General features: G+C 36.6%; 1 pseudogene; it reads left to right on the forward strand.

Moving 5' to 3' along the window:
* Positions 1-1,059: 1,059 nt before the first annotated feature.
* Positions 1,060-1,158, forward strand: LOC127487431 (U2 spliceosomal RNA; annotated as a pseudogene).
* Positions 1,159-20,972: the final 19,814 nt, after the last annotated feature.

Consider the following 20,972-nt stretch of genomic DNA (forward strand, 5'->3'; position numbering starts at 1 on the left):
CAAAAATTAAAAGAAAGAATAAGGAAGGAAGGTGGGGAAGGAATGTAGGTGGGAGGGATGGTAGGGTGGGGAATAATACTATGCTCTTAAATCTGTGTATATGAAATACATGACATTTGTTCTCCTTATATAAATAAAAATGCATTCAAAATGTTTAAAATTCTACCTTTTCATGGTAAGATGCAGTGCTTACTTCAGTAAGGCACTTCTATAATTTTTGTTGTCATTGTTGCATTTTTTGTTTTGTTTTGTTTGTTTGTTTGTTTGGTACATCAGAAGACTCTCTTATATTTAATCCACAAAAAATATCAACCATACCAAGTGCTTTTTCAGCAGTGGGATGTCGTGCTCTCCTTAAAACCCTTCTACATCTGCCTCTGTTGACTGGGAGCCAGTTTTCTTGGACACTCATCTTTTCCCTGTTTCCCCTTCCCCTGTTGAAGAACAGGAGAATAATGTCCTTGTGTTCCTCATCTGTACTCATTTCTGGAAGAGGAGGAAGTTGCATGAATCTAATGAGTAAATTCTATGTGTATGGCATTAAGATTATGCTTGTAGCACAACCTTCTCCCCAAAGAGTGAACTCCTGTCTACTTCCCAGCTGGGTACTTTCTCTTGGATAGATTACAAAAATTATACTTAAGATGTTATTGACTGGACTCCATCATGATGCCGAAATCTTTCCCCAGTCTATTACAATTCTACTCTAAAGAAAACTGTTCAACATGGTTTAATGCAGAGACTAACTTATTTTACCACAAAACTCTATGTTTTTGCTAACACCTCATAACTCTTGGTAGAATTGGAATATATTTTTTAAAAAACATTGACATTAAAAATCCTGACTTATTGGAATAGTCCAAGTCATTCTTCTGTATTTACATTTAAGTACTATCACAGGTTTTTCTTGTGTCAAACTTCTACTCTTAATATTGCCCCTTCTTTTTATATCCCAGCAGGTGACAAATCAGATATAATCCTTACATGGAAGCACAAGATCAGTGGCTAAATGAATGTATCAATCTGAAACGCAAGCATGTATGTCCAAATTTGAGTCTTAACACTTCTCAGCCTTTTGGCTGAGATCAAGTGTAGTATCCCTTCTTATCAGTTTCAAATTTGAGTCTTTTTACCTTTAGTTCTCTCACATTATCTCATTTCATTGCCATTGGTTTATTCTGATCTCTAAATATTACTTTAATTTGAGCAATGTTAATGAACCATTTGATATCTTCTCCATGACATTCCATAGGAAGAATAGAGGGCAGTACTGCGCTACAATGGATTAAGCCACTGTTTTCAATGCCAGCATCCCACACTGGGGAGCCAGTTTGAGTACCAGCTACTATGCTTTTCCTCCAGCTTCTTGTTAATGTGCCTAGAGAGGCAGTGCTTGATGGCCCTGTTACTCTTGTTGGGGACCCACAAGTTTGGAGATCCTGACTCCTGGCTTCATCTTGGCCCAACTGTGGCCATTTGGTGAGTGAACCAGCAGATGAAAGATTCTCTTTCTCTCCCTGCCTTTCAAATAAATAAATTAATATTTAAAAAGGAAGAAAAATCAATGTATTTCTTATCTTTTATTTGAAAGAAATAAGATTGCAAATAAATTCCTCAAGCAGATGAAACAAGTAGTATGCTATGCATTGTCCCATCTTAACGTTCTCTTACTGAACGTTAAAGAATCAAGGTTGTGACTGCTTACCTACATTGTTCATCTAATTATATTATTCCTGCCTGTATAGTATGATCAGGATTTGGCTCCCCATTCATCCATATATTTAAAACCAAAAGTCTTATATTAATGATTAATCATTAGTGCATTAATGTTAATGGTTGATGATTGAAGGGTAGAATGTTGATCCAATTAGGGTATCTGGAAGTGGACCTATGGGAGGTCTTTATGTCATATGGAGATTAATCTCTGATAGTAGTTCTTTTAAGAGATTTTTTTTAATACAAACTAAGCATAATCTCTGTCTCTCTTTGCTTCTTGGCTCACTATGTGATCATTCCACTATCCATACACTGCCATTGTCATCCTCTGTCCTCATCAGACACCAGAGTAACAGGATTACCTGATTTTGGATTGTAAACTTTCAATGATGCAACCTTGTTGCATAGCCCAGTATATGACAAAATAAACTAAATCACTGGACTACTATCTAAGTAATCCACTTTAGGTTAACCTGCACTCTGAGATTCACAATAAAGAACTATAAAGGAATAAAAATACTGTAAGAGAGAAATTTTTATATAAGCAGTAAAAACAAAATTCACTATCGATTTAATGTGATAGTTTACTTAAAACATTTGAAAAAAAAACTTATGTTTTAAATAAAAGGTAATCATTATTTTTAAATGACTACATAAAATTTATGTATTTGTTTATTTAAAGAAATAAGAATGAAATCCTGTCTTTTACAATAAAGTGGATGCAACTGGAAACCATTATGCTAGTGAAATAAGCCAGTCCCCAAAAGACAAATATCCTATGTTTTCCCTGATAATAAACATAGTAAAAATAAGCATACCTAATAAACATAGTACAATTTAATGAATATAAGCAAAATTGACATTTTGAAATTTGATTATAGTTTATAGCTCTTGTCTATACTCTGTTAAACAGTGGTTCTTTTTTTGACAGGGAGAGTTATACAGTGAGAGAGAAAGACAGAGAGAAAGGTCTTCCTTCCGTTGGCCCACCCCCTAAATGGCCGCTACAGCTGGCACACTGCACAGGAGCCAGGTGCTTCCTCCTGGTCTCCCATGGGGTGCAGGGCCCAAGGACTTAGGCCATCCTTCACTGCCTTCCCAGGCCACAGCAGAGAGCTGGACTGGAAGAGGGCAACCGGGACAGAACTGGTGCCCCAACCAGGACTAGAACACAGAGTACCAGCACCACAGGCAGAGGATTAGCCTAGTGAGCCGCGGCACTGGCCATAAACAGTGGTTTTTCTATTTACTACTTATTCAATTCTATATTTAGTGGAGGGATAAGCTTGTGATTATAAAGTAAGTTGAAGTATGCCATTGTAAAAATTAAAAGAAAAATAAGAAAAAGAGATAAGGTGGAAGTGAAGAAGAGAGGGAGGATAAAGTAGAAAGCATCATTATGCTCTTAAAACTGTATATATGAAATACATGAAATGTTTTCCTTTTATGTAAGTAAAAAATTTAATAAAACAGGTATGTTTATTTGGAAAGCAAAGTGACTGAGAGAAGGAAAGAGAAAAAGAAAAGTCTTGCATCTGCTGATTCACTACCCAAATTGCTGCACAAGCCAAGGCTGGGCCAAATAGAAGCAAGGAACTAGGAACCCCACCTGGTCTCACACATGGGAGGCAGGTTCCCAACTATTTGAACCATCTTCTAATGCCTTCTCAGGCACATTAGTAAGAGGCTGGATGGATGGCTATGGGATATAGTCATCTCAAGTGGTAGCTTAACCTGCCATGCCATACGCTGGCACCCATTACATAAAATTTAAATGTGTAATGTTATTGGCCAGTTTTCAAATAATATAAATTATTTATAGATTCATTCTATTACTTCAGTAGACTCATTTAGAAACCAGGTCTGGTCAAAGATTTGAATTCAACAACTCTAATGTTTGGGAATAATAGATCATGGTTAAAAACATAACATAATAATTTCCTGACCAAGATAAGAGTTTCCCTTATTTATGTTAAGTCAGAATGCTTAACTCCATCAGAGAACATAGCCAAAGTATTTTGAGATCAGTATAATCAATCGCTTCGTGTGGTCTTCTAAAAATATTAATTAAATGGGGCCGGCACTGAGGCTTAGTAGGTAATGCTGTTGCCTGTAGTACCGCCATCCCATATGGGCACAAGTTTGAGTCTGGCTGCTCCACTTCCAATTCAGTTCTCTGCTATGGCCTGGGAAAGCAGTGGAGGATGGACCAAGTCCTTGGGCCCCTGCACCCATGTCAGAGACCTGGAGGAAGCTCCTAGCTCCTGGCTTCAGATTGGCACAGCTGGGGCCGTTGCGGCCAATTGGGGAGTGAACCATGGGATGGAAGACCTTTCTCTCTCTCTCTCTCTGCCTCTCTTCTCTCTGTGTAACTCTGACTTTCAAATAAATATATAAATCTTAAAAAAATGAATTAGAACATGATTGAGCTGAATAACTTTCCAAGCTCTTCCTGCCATGGTGATTCCTAGATGTGATTCCTTTTTATCCATCACAGTACCAGAGGAATGTTACCATAAAGGTCTAGACATTGAGGCCAGTGTTGTGATGTAGCAGGTTAAGCTGCTACTTGCAATGCTGGCATCCCATATAGGCACTGGTTCAAGTTCTGGTTGTTCCACTTTATCCTGTTAATGGTCTGAGGAAAGCAGTATAAGACAGTCCAAATGCTTGGGTCTCTGCACCCACTCAGGAGACCAAGAAGGAGCTGCTGGCTCCCGACTTCAGCCTACATAGCCCCAGCCAATGCGGCCATTTGGGGTTGGACCAGCAGATGGAAGACCTCTCCCTCTGCCTCTCCCTTTCTCCCTGTGTAACTCTGACTTTCTAATAAATAAAATAAATCTTTAGAAAAAGTGTCTAGGCATTCATGAATATAATCCTGATTCCAAGTGATCAACAGTTCACAAAAGAAATTCTGTCTATATTCTGATGAGGTTCTGAATATTTGGCAAAATTTATTCAAGTTGGGTCCAAGGTGGGAAGAGCAAGAAGCAATATTGGCAGAGACTTATAAAGATGCTTGCCTTCTCTGTTCTTGGCTCTAGCTGGTGCTATTTAGCTATCATTTTATGAAAACATAAATACGAAGCTCAGTCATGCCTTTAAATGTTGAAAAAGAGCTAAGATAAAAATAGGTCATCATTTCATTGAGCTTCAGCCATCAATCCTACCTGGTGTGCATTTGTTGTTGACTGGCATCCTCCACCAAAGTAGATGCTGGGGTTTTCCTGGCTTATCCTTTCATGTGCAGATATTGCTCTTACTATGATGTTTTATTTAATTCTAAATGCAACAGATCAGAAATTTGCCTTGTAGCAGTACAGTAAATCTCTATCAATTCTGGCTGTGGAATACCTTCCTTACCCATGCACAGGTAAAGAAAAAGTAAGAGGGGCTGGTGCTGTGGTGCAGCAGGTTAATGCCCTGGCCTGAAGCACCAGCATCCCCTATGGGTGCCGGTTTTAGTCCTGGCTGCTCCTCTTCCAATCCAGCTCTCTGTTATGGCCTGAGAAAGCAGTAGAAGATAGCCCAAGTCCTTGGGCCCCTGCACCCGTGTGAGAGACATGGAAGAAGCTCTGGCTCCTGGCTTTGGAAAGGTGCAGCTCTGGCCGTTGCAGCCATCTGGAGAGTGAACTAGTGGATGGAAGACCTTTCTCTCTGTCTCTACTTCTTTCTGTAACTCTGTCTTTGAACTAAATAAAATCAATCTTTAAAAAAAAAAAGAAAAAGTGAGAACAATTTTTTCCACTTTAAAAGATTTAATATATAACATTGAACTTGTCGTCTTATAACTTATTTAGTTTTAAAAACACCAAATTGAAACACATAAAAAAAAAAGATTCCCACACGGATGGCAAGGACCCATCATCTGATGTTGGCTCATGGTGCACATTAACAGGACACTGGGTCAGAAACAGAGGCAAGATTTGAAACCAGGTATTCTGATATAGTATGCTGGCAACTCAAATGGCTGCTTCACACACTGCTCCAATGGAAAGTATTGAATGATTTTTAAGAATATTGCCATCATTTTTGCATCTAAACATGTCAAATAAATAATAATCTGTCCTGTTTAGAATAATGAAAACATTTTGAATGAAGTTTTCTGATTATACGGAATAAATTTAGCAAATGTTTCAGAAATGCATCATATTGCTCTATTCATAACATATTTCAATGTTTGTATCAATTATATTCTTATCAAGGGAAACACAATAAATGTAAAATTAAAAACATTTAAAAGTGATATTGCAAATGCAATACTTTAAAACCTGTCTTTTGACCCAAAATATCCCTAAATTATTACCAATTTTTTCATTAATGCAATGCCATGTAGAATTTCACTCTTACTATCTCCAGTTCTACAATCCTACCATACTAAAGTAGCTCATAAAATATTCATCTCTGTTAGCTCAGATTATTTTCCTTGCTGAAATAAATGTGCTTGAAAGCAGGTCCGATTTTTATTTATTTTGTCAAAATAAATTTATTATCAAAATAATCAGATTTGAACAAATTCAGGATATCCTTAAATTTCGAGGTTGGAAACTGTCACTCAAAATCATAGCAAATTGAGTTTACATAATGCTATAATTACTAAAAATATATGGCAAGGTAATATTGTAGATATAAGGGACCTTCATAAAGTACATGGAAATGTATGTTATGAAAAACTGTGCATGGATTAGAAAAACAAAAAATTGGTGAGCAGATATTTGGTTGCAGCGGTTGAGACATTCTTTGGGACATCCGCATCTTAAGTTGGAGTACCTGAATTGGAGTTTTAGTTCTGCTCCGGATTTCAGCTTCCTGCTCTCCATTTCTTGAGAGGAGCAGTGATGGCTCCTGTAGGTGAGGAGTCCTGCCTCCCATATAGGAGACCTGCATTGAGTCCCTAGCTCTTGGCATTTGGGGCTCCCAGCAGATGGGAGCTCTCTGTGCTGTGTTTTTCTCTTTGTATCTCTCTATCTCTGCCTCTCAAATAAAATAAATGGGGTTGGCATTGTAACATATCATTTTAAGCCACTGTGATGCCTATGTCCTATGCAGGAGTGCAGGTTTGAGCTTCAGCTACTGTACTTGTGATCCAGCTTCCTACCAACACACCTGGGAAGCAGCAGATGATGGCCCAACTACTGAGTTCCTGCCAACTAATTGGAGTTCTGGACTCCTGGCTTAGTCCTGGCCTGGACTTGGCTGTTGCAGGCATATGAGGAGTGAACCAGCAGATGGAAAATCTTTCTTTCTTCTCTCTCTCTTCCCTGTCACTTTACTTTCAAATAAATAAATACATTTTTAAAAATAAAAATCAAATACTTAAAAATTTTAGAAGATTTATTTTAAGCAAAAATTGTAACACTTTTCTGTTTATATAACTTGCTTTGACTGGGGCCTACGCTGCCGCAAGAACCACACAAAAGATCTGCACACTCCTCCATGTGATCATGGATCTTCCAGCAATGACCCTCACCAGGGAATCAGGGAGCCCCAAGCATGTGGAGCTGCCCACAGTGACTGCCCAAAAACACAGCCACACGCTGCACCCTCACATGCAGCTGCAGTGTCTTCATAGTCCCAGCACACAAGGATCCCGCAGCCATGAGCATCCAGCCCTCTGTCAGTTCTCCCAACCAGACTCAGGCATCTCCTCTTGGCTGGTTGTTGGGTGCATGGACAAAAGCTGGTGCAACTGTTACATATGTCCAAAATGGCATCTGCCCTCTCTCAGCTAGTTAGAGGACACCAGTGCCAAGCGGCTGGGGACAGAGAAACATGCCTCCACCTTTTTTTCCTTTAGGTTGGCAGGTTATACTGTCTCCCTCACGGCTCCAAGCCAGACTCCCGCCAGGCTCTTCCCGAAGCTTTATCACCAGTGACTTAGGCTGCTGCAGTCTGGTCTCACCTGATTCTCCAGAGCTGGTGGTGAGGCTCTTGGCTGCCGGGGTCTTGAGTTGTGTGCATCCACACCCTCCACATAGGTCCACAGTGTCCCTCTAATTTGTGTGGTGTTTCTTCTGCCATTTTCTCACTAACTCTTCCTGAAATTGCACTCTCTCCATGTTTATTTATCTCCCCCAGGATTACAGCAGTAAGCTCCCTCCCTATTCTGCTGTTTTAGCATTGACCAATATTATCTAATTAAAAGAGATTTAGTAATATTCATACTTTAAAGCTATGAATTTCCAAACTTATCCTCTATTTTTATGCTATTATAAAGTATGTCAATTGAAAGACTGGAATCTTGGATCACAAGTGACACATTTCTGAAAATTACCAAATTCCTACTGAAGAGATTTTAAACATTTATTTTCTAAATCAATCATGTATTCACATTCTTGATGATATGTGGCATATCAGATTTCTTTTTTCCAATTCACTAGTGTGGAAATATCTCGCTGATTTTTTTCTTTCCATTGGGCTTCCCTTTGGTGACTTTTCTAATCTTCATTTTACCTGTTCAAAATATTTTCTGGAATATCTAATAAACATCTTGATACTAAAATACCCAAACTTGAATTTCTATAATTTATACTCTATTTTTTAAGATTGTATTTGTTTATTTGAGAGTTGAGTTACAGAGAGAGAGAAGGAGAGAGACAGAGAGATTGTCCATCTACTGGTTCACTCCTTGAATGGCTACAACAGCCAGAACTGGGCCAATCTGAGGCCAGGAGCCAGGAGCTTCTTCTGGGTCTCCCAGGTAGGTTCAGGGGCTCAAGTACTTGGGCCATCTTGTACTGCTTTCCAGGCCATTAGCAGGGAGCTGGATTGGAAAAGAAGTTCTTAGAGATTCATTCTTATTTTTAGTGGCTGATGACACTCACAATATCTACTATATGTAGAATCCAACTTTCTTTTTACTATTAAGATCATCCTATTTGGTGATGCAATCTATTTCCATGATTACTATCTATTTCCAAGATTTATTATAAAGTTGTAGTATTTTAGATACTGCGATATTTGTATAAAGATGATGATAGATGGTAAGTAGATAAATAGAACATAATTGGGCCATGGGTGCGTAGTCAACTGACTTTAACCTAAAGTATAGAGGTAATTCGGTGAAGAAAGATGACTATTGTTGTTATTGTTTTAAAAGATTGTTTAAACAACAGGCTTATGAATTAAGTGGGTACAAAAAAGAGAAAGACAATGAACCTATTTCTAGCATAATATAGAAAATATAACAAAAAATCAATCTTAGACCTAAATGGGAAACTTAAGAGAAAATTAAAGACATATTTTCATAAAAAGACTTTGTATGAATGTTCTTAGCCAAAAAGAGATAAAAAATTTCCTATCCATCAAAAAATAACTGAATAAATTGACTATTGTACATGTTCACAGTAGAATACTAGGCACTAATGAAACGAATGAATGACTGATACAAGCTACAATATGAATCAAACTAAAGCTGATTATGTGTACAGAAAGAGTGAGAAAAAAGAATACATCATTATGATTTTTTCTAAAATGAACTTCTAGGTTAAGTAAAATAATCCATTTTGACGGAAACCAAATCAGTAGTTTCCTGGGGATGAGGTGGAGTAATATTGTAAGGAAAGAAAGATGGACTGCAATATTCGTGAGAGAACTTTTGAATGATGGAGATTTTCATTATCTTTGATGTTTCCATGGGTATGTACATACATCAATATTTTTATACTTTAAGTTTATGAAATCACACAAATAAATGTCCATAAAGTTGGAACAAATTTGATGATGAGAGTTTAAGAGACTTTGAACTTTGGATATTTATCTAAGAAATATAATTAAGGTATCTTTACAGGGAAGGGAATGACATGTGAAACATTTTGCTTATCAAAATTAGGACCAATGGAAGTATTTAGCCTAGGGGTTAAGATGCCTGTGTTTCACACTGGAGCATCTACATTGCATTCACAGCTCTAGCTCCTGACTACCATCCTGAAAATGCAGATGCTCTAGGCAGCAATTACAGCTTAAGTAATTGGATTCCTGCTATGCAAGACCTCCATAGAATTCCTGGTCCGGGGCTTCAGCCCAGCCATTCCCAGTTGTTGCAGGCCCTTGTGTAATGGACCAGCAGATGGGAGTCCTCTCCCTCTCCCCCATCCCTCCCCCCCTCATCTATCCCCCACCCCTTTTCCTCTTCCACTCTCTGTCTCTCATCTGTCTTTCAACCTTTCTAATAGATAAATAAAAATTGAAAAAAATCCAAACAGAACTGTTTCCAATAGGGCAAATTCTTCTTTATCATCTTGTACTTTTAGTAGTATATTTTTAGTAAGAAGGTAAGTATCAACTGGGACTTTATATAGCATAAATTGATCAATATAGTTAGAATGGATAGGTGATGGTAGACAGATAGATGATAGGTAAATAGATAAATAGTTGTATGTAGAAATGGGGAGATAGACTAAATAAATCAGTAAGTGCATACATTAGACTAACCTTGAAGTTTACATGTTTAGTGTATTTACATAATCCAAGTTAAACCAAAATGATTTTTCAAATTCTTTTGTCATGCCAATAGGAATCACCACCAAATGGATGGATTCTTAAGCACAGGGGAGTCTCATTTGCAGCTAATAACCCACTAGAGAAATGAAAATGTGATTAAGCTAACCATGTACAACGTTGTTCTGTTTTTTATCTTTCTACACATTACCTTTCCTACGAAAAGAATATTTAAAATGACACTATTACTTTAATAGCTTCCATTTGCATTCTGAATTTTCATTGTGCCAGTTATCCAATTCCACTTATGTGATGAAATTTGTGGGCCTCATGGCTATTTTAATGTGATGCCTTTTATACTGTAATTGAGAGAAGTCTCCAATGAATAAAATAAATGGTTTCATAGGGTTCTTAAGCCCTCAACAGACATCAGCTAAAATGTTAAGAGTGCCTCCAAATCCCACAGGTTCTATATTTTCTAACCATGAAAGAAATGTCATTATTGTAAATTCCCAGCTTTTGTCTGAAAATCTTGTACTAGATCCCTTGAGCTCCAGTTCAGTTAATTAATTCAAACAATTTCCCCTCTAATCTCTAAAACATTTTCATATTTAAGACAATAAATGAAGTACTTAAGGGGTTCCCTCATTGTTGGTCATTAATATGCCAAGGAATTAGAAAAATTACTCCTAGCCTTCAGTGACATGAATAATGTCTTTTTTTTCTTCCAATGGTTCTGACCTGGACAAGGTTAAAAGCATGGCTTCCCTGAAACTGAACTTAAGAAAATCTTATTTTCCACTTGCTTTGGTTTTAGCACATTTCCAAATACCCTTCCTTTTCTTTAGGCAATAAATTTGATATGTACTTTTATAGGTTATGCCAATTTAAAGATTAAATTAGTTAATAATAACTTTCAGATTGGTGATTAGTTTAGAAGAAGAATAATTGCATTTTCCTTGAACCAGTACATAAGGTTAATGCAGTTGGGAGTGTGTTGGCTCCAGTAACTTTGACACTAATTGGCGATTGTGTTACATGTTAAGATAAAGAGTCAGCATGAACAGATTCTCATGAGGTTTGCAGGAAGACAAAGCTATTTGTTCCAAAACCTGCTTTTCTCCCTTTGAACAATTGATTTAATTTCATAAAACGTTGCTCTGTGACCTTCAGGATAAAATTTCACAGCATTTCATTCCTTTGACTCTGGATTTCCAAATTGAAACAATCACAGAAAACATTCTTTGTTTCTGTAAAGCAAAATCACCCATCCATTTGTCAATATGAGAATAATTATTTAATCTCCTAAAACTGACTATTACTAGAGGAAGAAAGTGTAAGATGAAAAGAAAACCAAACTAACAATTGTTCACTGTATTTGTGTTTTTAGCTCTTACCCCTAAAGTCTTCTCATTTTCATAATCCTTATAAATTTTAATGTTCTTAATATAAATACACAACACATACATTCACACATCCCTATAAGTGCAATTCTCCAGTACTGAATAAAAATACACAGATGTTGAAGTAGGGTCCCGTAATTATGCACAGTACATTGTCCATAAAATAATTGATGCAGAAAAGAAGAAAAGAGCCAATTCACATAATTTCTAGTGCAGGAACATATCTATTGCTGGGTAATCTTTTCTCTGGTTTTCAGCTGAAAACAGTAATGTTTCAGCTCCACACAAGAAAAATAACTTTAATAGCTAGTTAATTAGTTAAATAATTTGAGAGATGGGAAAAATACAAAGAGAGACAGACAGAGGGAATGCTGCCTTCTGCTATTGACTCCCCAGGGCTAGGCCAAGTTGAACCTGGGAATCAGAAACTTAAGCCAGGTCTCTCACATGTGTGGCAGAGACACAACTACTTGAGCATCCTATGTACAACATTAGGAGGAACATAAAAACAGGAGCACAGCCAGAACTCAAACTCAGACTCTACTGTCACTTTAACTGCTAGGTCAAACAGCCACCCCAAGAAAGATGAATTTAATTCCTACTCCCCACCTTAAGGTAGAGCACACCAAAACACTCTAAAGAAAATTAAAACATGAATTAAAAGCTATGAGTAGATTCTTTTGATTCACAATTGAAAAAATATCACAGTAGATAAAAATAATTCCTCAAATTATTAAGAAAAGCACAACTCAAAAGTTCCACAGGCAAGAGACATGATTAAACGTTTCACAGAAAATGAGACATATATAAAGCAATGCTGAGAATCAAGTGATTCATGCAGAATTAAAATCAGAAAGTCACATGCACAAATCCTATGATCTTTAAACTACCAATTTTTATAACATGGTGTGCATTTATTTCATTAATTTATAGACACAATGTATTAGCGATACTCATCTTTGCTTACTGTATGGGCTGCTCACATCACTATTCAGGGATAATCTTTGTCTTCTACTTTTGTCTCTCTCCAGTTTATTTATTTTATCTTATGCCATAGACACATTTTATATTTTAGGTGACCAATAAGATTGTTTTTAACATTTCATGTAGTCAATATGTTTATATTTTTCTGTTTCAATCAATGTTACCTAACAACCTAAATTATTTACTATAATTCAGAAATTAATTCAAAAGGCATCTTATAAATGGTGAAATTTTGAAAATATATTCAATAAAACTTAAAATATATTCAATAAAAATGTTCAGAATGACAGCTTTTGCTTATAATATTCAACATTATGTTCTTTATATGTGAAGACATATGCACAGTCATAGACAAAGCTAAGCTAACATTTCATTGAATTTTTAGAAAACAATTTGACAGATGATGTAATTACTTTTGTAAGGCACTATTTTAATTATAGCTGTGTTTTGTCTTCTGGGCTTTGTTGTTCAAAAATACTGTGTTCACTGTGATGGATCAGTTGGAAATATCAAATGTATCCCAGATATCAGCTAGATTGATTCTCTTTTAGTTAGAAATAAAATGCCCTTAAACTTTCATTACAGTGATATTGAAAAATGCATTGCCCTCCACAGGATTTCTGAAAATTCCCAAGAGGCATATATTCTTATAACCATGTATGGCTCATAAATCCTGCTTCTGCTAAATTAGTTCAATTTAGCAATCATATGTCATTACAATTGGGCTGTTCTTGTTCCCCACCACATTTGTGCAACTATAAAACTTTGACCTTTATTTTAATTTTTGTTCACACCACACACACACACTCACACACACACACACACACACATGTACTCACACAACCATGTTTAAATCAATGGCATGTATCCTATTCTTAAGTGAACTTTGGGAGACAAGGAAATAGCAGGGATTTACATTATCTGAATTCGAAATGCCAAAGTCATCATTTCCTCCTGTCTTCCAGATTCTTTTCTGTAATACCATGATGCAATTCTCAAAACAAATCTAGACCTTCTTTAATGATTGGATCCTCTCTGGTTTTCACTATCTCTAGCCTACTTCATGCCCTCTGTCACTCATTCTTGCATCACAAGGAAAATCATTGCAATCACTCCCTCACATAAAGCCTTCAAATCTTTTCTGGCTTCATTGTAATCAGTGGGTTAAATTGACACTCTCTTAAGACCTAAATAATATACCTTCCCCTTGTATATAGTTACACAGTGAAACAGATGATACAACCATGTTGACTGCCTTCATCTTAAATTCTCATTTATTTATTTATTTTCAAGCCATGATTGCAGAGAGATAGGGAGGGAGACAGAGGAAGAGAGAGAGAGAAAATCAATCTTCCAGCTGTCAGTTTCCTCCCCAGAGAGCCACAATGGTCAGAGCTGGGCCAGGCTGAAGCAAGGAACCAGTGGTTTCATACTGGTCCTGCATGGATAGCAGGAGCCAAAGTATGTGGGGCATGTTTCTCTGTTTTCCCTAGGGCATTAGCAAGACTCTGGATCGGAAGTGGAGCAGCTGGTACATGAAACAGTGCCCTTACGGGATGCCAGCATCTCAGGTAGCACTTTACCTGCTACACCACAGCCCCAGTCCACATCTGAAATTCTTGATCAATAACCTCACCTGGCCCCATCAGTTTTTGACAATTACATTGCACTAAATTTCAGAGTTAACATCTCCAGTTTTCTAATTTATTAAATCATAATTTTCCATCTTTCATTAAATTCTAGTACTTCTTTTCCAATTATCATATCAAACCTATGGTGTTACTTATTTCACTGAGGAAATCTCAATGCACTTATGTGCTTTTCCTTTCCCCCGCTTTTTGAGGTCTCCATTCTCATAGCTAAGACCAACCAATTTACCTATATAGTATATTGTGGGGAGCAACTCAGACTAGACTAAGTTACTCGAATTAAGACTTATTCTATGCATCTGCTCTCCCACAATATGGCGCTGAGAAGGGAGTAAACAGCTTCTATACAGCTGCCTCTCACCAACTTGATTGACTGAGCTGCAGGAGCTGATCTTGCTCCTGATTGGAGGAGAGCAGCGTACTCAGCGTGTGGGTAGCAGAGTTGGGATTGGTGGAAGAGGACTATAAAGGAGGAGAGAGACAACATGCACCAGGAACATCTAAGAGGAACACCTGAGGAACATCTGAGCAGCCCCCGAGAGAGCCGGCCGGCGGTGTGCCGCTCCCCCGCAGAAGTGGGGAAAGTGGCAGGGGGAACCGCCCTTCCACGGAGGTGGAGGGACGGTAGCCAACCCGGGAAGAACCAGCAGCAAACCCGGGAAGGGCCGAGCAGACAAAAGAACAACGCAGGGTCCTGTGTCGTTCCTCCGTGAAGAGGGGTTGCGACAGTATATCTCAATATTTCTTACTTATTTAAAAAAATCACTCTAGAAAGCTTTCATATCCTCCTTTATCATTATTTATCACTCCACAGGATAGTTTATGGAGTAGCTAAAATCATACTTATATTCTTACTGTTATTAATTATAATAAGGTCAACATCACATAGAAATAACTACTTGTAGAAATTAAAAAAAAATAATGTGTGTAACCATCAATGCAGCAAAGAAAGGATGAGGGCAGAACAAGTGATTTCCTATAATAATCCATGATTTCTCCAGGAAAGCATTTTTTTGTACAATTCTAGAACAAGAGTTATATGCAAGACCAGTGTTTTCAAGTCACAGCTGTATTTTGGGGTAGAAGAAACAGAAACTGAAAGTCAGAACAGCCTTGGTAGTTTGAACAATCGCCGGGATTAGGATTCTTTGAAGAAGAATTTTCAGAAAACTAACTCCATAAATCTGTGTAAGAACTTCTATTAGTTCCTTGGCAGATTGCCATTCAATGTATACATAGGGTGAAATTCTAAGAAGTGTAATAAAACAACACTTTCAAGTCTGGATCACCTATCAGAGTTGAGAGGTTGCATGGAAAGAACTAATAATGAAGTTTATATGCATTTAAAGTGCAGATAACATCTTCAAGTGCATATGGACATGTATTTGTTGTCCATAAGTTTTGACAATTTTCAAAGAACTGAATTTATGCAAGCTATAATCTCTGACCACTATGGAGCTTCATGTTAGCTCAAAACAGAAAATTTACTAGACAATGTTGGAAATTTAAGGAATATTCTATCTAATCCAGGTTTTAAAGAATAAATCAGAATGAATAATACAAAACACTAAGCAATAATGAGAATGTAGTGTGTCAACACTTATGGAATGCAGGTGACATATTGCTGAGAAGCAATAAATAGCTTAGAAAGGAATAAATATGTTAGAAAGGAAAAAAAATGTTCAAAGTTAATGATCTAAGCTCTGATTCAATGACCTGGAAAAATAAAAGAAATTAAACTCCAAAAGTAGAAGTCAGAAAATTACAGTATGGGGCGGGCACTGTGGCATGGCAGGTAAAGCCATGGCCTGCAGTGTTAGCATCCCATATGGCACCAGTTTGAGTCCCAGCTGCTTCATTTCCAAACCAGCTCCCTGCTAATGTGTCTGAGAAAGCAGCAGAGAATGGTCCAAGTCCTTGAGCCCCTGTACCAGTGTGGGAGACCCAGAAGAAGCTCCTGGCTCCTAGCTTCATATGGGCCCAGCTTTGGCCATTGTGCCCATTTGGGGAATAAATCAGCAAATGGAAGATCTCTCTCTCTCTCTCTCTCTCACTCATTCTCTCTCAGTAACTCTGCCTTTCAAATAAATAAATAAATAAATCTATCTTCACAAAAAAAGTAAATTACAGTAACAGCAATAATAAACAAAGAAATAAATCAATAGTAAAGAAAAAATACAGTTGTGTTTGTTCTTTGAAAATTTTATCAAAATTGATAAATTTTGATAAAAAGATTATTTTCAATAATCTTTACATGTTTACTTACATAGTTTCATCTTCATAAAAGGTAATATGATGGATTTGGGGAAGAGAAACAGACTGAGAGAGAGAGAGAGAGATCTTCCATCCACTTCTGATTCATTTCCTAAATGACTGCAGCAGTCAGGGGTAGGACAGGCCAAATCTAGGAGTCAAGGACTCCATCCCCCACATTGGTGGCAAGGACTCAAGAACTTGAGCAGTCATCTGCTGCCTTGCAGGGTTCATTAGCAGGAAGCTAAGCCATGAAATGGCCCACCTATTTGGAATGTGGGCATCCCAAGTAGGCTTAACCAACTGTGCCAAAATGCCCACCGCTACTTCAATAAATTTAGGAATAAGAGTTCATCAAAAAACACCATGAAGAGAGCTGAAATGAATGCAAACTATAGGCTAGAAACATATATTAGCAGTACCTATGAGGAGCTCTAATGTCTAAGGCAGGAGAAGATGGATGTTCCCACTCAAGAAGAGAGAGTGAATACTTCCATCCTCTACTTTTTTCTTCTATTCAAGCTCTCGGTGGGTTAGAAAATGCCTCCAAACTGATGAGAGCAGAGCTTCTTTATTGTCTGCTTATCCCAATGTTAATATCTTCCAGAAACATTCTTACAGACACTGCCAGAAATTATGTTTTAGCAGTTATCCAAATACCCTTTAACCTAGTCAACTTTATGTGTAAAATTGTTCATTGCAATGTCCATTAAAAGATAAGTATAAAAAGTCCCCAGCAGCTTTACAATTTCAAATTGGAAGCAACCCAAACATTCAGCATCAACAGAAAGAGTGGAGATTATGTGGTACATTTGTAAAATGTAATACGTTATAAAACATTGAGGTAATTAAAATAATTTTGAAGTCAAAAGCTGTTATGATATGAAAAACCATGTTATATATGACATAAAGCTATCAGTTATGTCATACTCAATTGTGATTTCATAAAAATCCTTGTAATTTCCTAATCAATAATATGTGATAATTATATACTTATCATTATGATGTCATAATCATCAATTAACATAAAAACCATTGTGATGTCATATCTACCAATATGAAGTCATAATCAGTTTGTGATGCCATAAACCACCATTGTGATAACATAATTAATTATAAACCATTGTGATGTCATCTCAATTGTGATGTTATAAACCATCATTATCATGGTGTAACTGTGATGTTATAAAATCTATTGTGATGCCATAAGCCAATATTGTGATGGCATAACATACCATTGTGTTGCCATAACATGACACTGTTATGTCATGATCAATTGTGATGTCACAAAATGCCATAAAAATCATTGTAATGTCATAAATCAACCATTTGATGTCATCAATATTGCAGGCTTAAAAGCCACTGTGATGTTATGAACCTATCATTGTGACATTATAATCAATTCTGATGTGAATAAAACAATGTGATGTTATAAAGCTAAAAAAAATGTAATAGTATGCACTTGGATGCTACACAATGTAAACAAATGAACCATTCACGATACCATGCCTGAATTCATAGACATATTTTTGAGTGACAAAAGAAACTGAAGAATTTGTATCATATCAATCATTTATGTGACGTCCAAAAGCATGCCAGGCTAATCTAAAATAATAAAAGTCAGAACATTAGTTGCCTTTGAGCAGGACAATGACATTGAAGGTGCACAAATGATACCATCCATGCTTAATATGTCCTTTATTTTCTGACATATATCAACACAGACATGTAAAAATGAATTCACGTATACATTTAACATTTATGTTCCTTATTGCTGTTGTTCTTAATGCACAGTCACACAGTCCCCATTATATTTTTACTCCATGCACTTAACCGACTCAACTCACAGCCTTTGCAATTACTCTTTCCTCTACTGGAATGCATTTCTCTGACCATTTCCACAGTGTTCCCCTTTCTTTGACTCAGAATATCAGTATGGCTTACACTTACCACTCAATTCATACATTTGGTTTTCCTGACCCATGATTCTGAATCATAGACTCAACCAACTGCAAAAGGAAAATATTAAAATAAAAAGACGCATGTGTACTAGGCTTCCCCTCTTGTCCTTACTCACTAAATAATATAGAATAAAAAGTACTTACATTACATTCACAATGTATTAGACATTCTAATTAACCTAGAAATGTTTTACAGTATACCAAGGTAATGCTTAGATTATATTCAAATACTCTGTCATTTAATAAAAGGAACTTAAGCATCCATGAATTTTGATATCCTCTGGGGCTTCTAGAACCAATCCTCCAAGGTTAATAAGGAGCAACTGTAATTTCAAGCTTTTTGTGTATATAAGCACTTATTATCTCCTTCATAGCTCTTTATTCTCCTTACACATGATGTTATCTAATATGCTACATGTTTGACATGTTTATTTTCATGTTCTTTATTGTCTAGAATGCTTATTCTTATTGTTCCTTCAAATCATTCCAAGAATTTAAAAAAAAAGCCCACGCATAAATAAATAAAATTCAATTACACATTTTCAGTAAATAATTCAATACCTTCAAAAAATGAAAGAGTAATTATACCTGTTCTTCATTATTTACTTATTTGATGATTATTTGAAAGGCAGTGAGGCAGAGAGAGAGTTATCTACTTGTCACTCCCCCAAATGCTTGCAATAGCCAGAGCTGGGCCAGTGTGCAGTCAAGAGCTGCAAATTTATTCTGGGTCTTCCATGTGTGTAGCAGGGACACAACTCTTTTAACCATCACTTGAAGCTTCCCAGGGTATATACTAGCAGAAAATTGGAATGGAAACAGATCCAGGATTTGAATTTAGGCACTCAAATATAAGTTGCAGGCACAGCAAGTGTTAGGTTAAATGACTGTACCCAATTTTAATCCTGTGTCTTCTGTGTCTACACTTCAGCTTATGTTCTCTTGCCATGTTTCTCACACCCACCTTCACACTTCCCTGCAAAAGTGATTTCTTGAACCTCAGCTCCTCCAATCCTAGAGTATAAAACAATTGAACTCTTTCAATTCCCAAACTCATATCCAAGCCCACACTTTTTTTATTCAGATCCATAGATAATCTCAAAAGGAAAAAATAAAAGTCCTTTGCTTAATAATAGCCACTGTACTGAAAAAGTAGTTGACCAACTAATATATAGACAAGGCTTTATTCAATTTCTAAATATTTGCAAACATATCCTACCCCTCTCTACCATTTGCGAGACATGTTTTCTCAAAACAGTTGTTTCTTTAGTTTTAAACTAATGTAATTATGGAAATTCATGAGAAAATTTCTCTGTAGTTTTTGTGATGGGTCATGTAGCCAGAGTAGTATTTAGACATATGCATTAGTTATATGGACTATAAACTAGAGGAAATATGATTATGTCAGAGGATCACTTCAGTCACTAATGTACTTTTATGTGTTTGGGTGCATAGAATCTACATTATCATTTAAGAAATAAGACCCAAAAGAAAAAGAGTTATAGGTAGTGTCAAGGAATAAATGAATTCAGTTGACAAGTTTTATAATTTGAGAAGTAAATACAGAATTTAAAGAGAGTGAAGAGGAAGAATTAAACCATTCTCATCATTTTAGATATTACCTTCTCCAGAGATATATTTGAACTTTTTCACCTTTTAAGTCATAAGTCATAAAGATAACATGTTAATGCCAGATGCCATATCACAGGCATATTTTCAGGCATATCTAGAGTACATTTTCATAAAGCATCAATTTAGGTTCTGTCAGTTATGAGTGCCCCTGAGAGACTTCATCAGTCACAATGTGTTACATCACATGATGGTATATGAAATGATTGATAGCATACAGGTACAACACATCCAACTATGTAGCTTTCATTTGGAGATTCTTAAATAACACATGAACATGTTTTGTAGAGCTCACATATCAGGTATTTCATCGTGAATTTATTGCACACATAGGTTTTAAGAGAATTCCATCTGCTGCATCATTTTGCCAAAGCCCTCGATAGCTGGGGCTGGGATTGGCTGAAACCAGGAATTATGAATCAGGGGCCAGGAACTCAATCTAGGTCTCAAATGGATTCCAGGAAATCAACTACTTGAGCCATCACCACTGCCCACCACGGTCAGGTTTGGCAAGAAGGTGGAATCAGGGGCCAGAGGCGGACATCAAACCCAAGTAAGTTGATATGGGACATCAGCAACTTAACAACCAGGCCAAATGCCTGCTCCTACACAGAGATTTTAACTCAGCCAGTTAAATAAATAAAACTTAGCACATTAATGGGTCAACTTCAAAAGATGGTTTGTTTTCCTTTTATAAGATGTAAAGCCTTATGGAAATTTCTTACAGAATGACCTAGGTCTTTCCTTTAATTCCATTTCCTACCATCCCAATTGTTGAGGATTATTCTACTTAGCAAATTAATTACACATTGGTTTTGTCATATAGTTTATATTTATATATTTATATTTCCATAAATCACAGTTTTCTTTTGGCTGATAGCAACTCACAAATATTCCTATGGAAAAGCATGGTTCAGTGGAGTATGATTTTTCAT

This window comes from Oryctolagus cuniculus, chromosome 11 (genome assembly GCF_964237555.1).
Source record: "Oryctolagus cuniculus chromosome 11, mOryCun1.1, whole genome shotgun sequence".
Lineage (NCBI taxonomy): Eukaryota > Metazoa > Chordata > Mammalia > Lagomorpha > Leporidae > Oryctolagus > Oryctolagus cuniculus.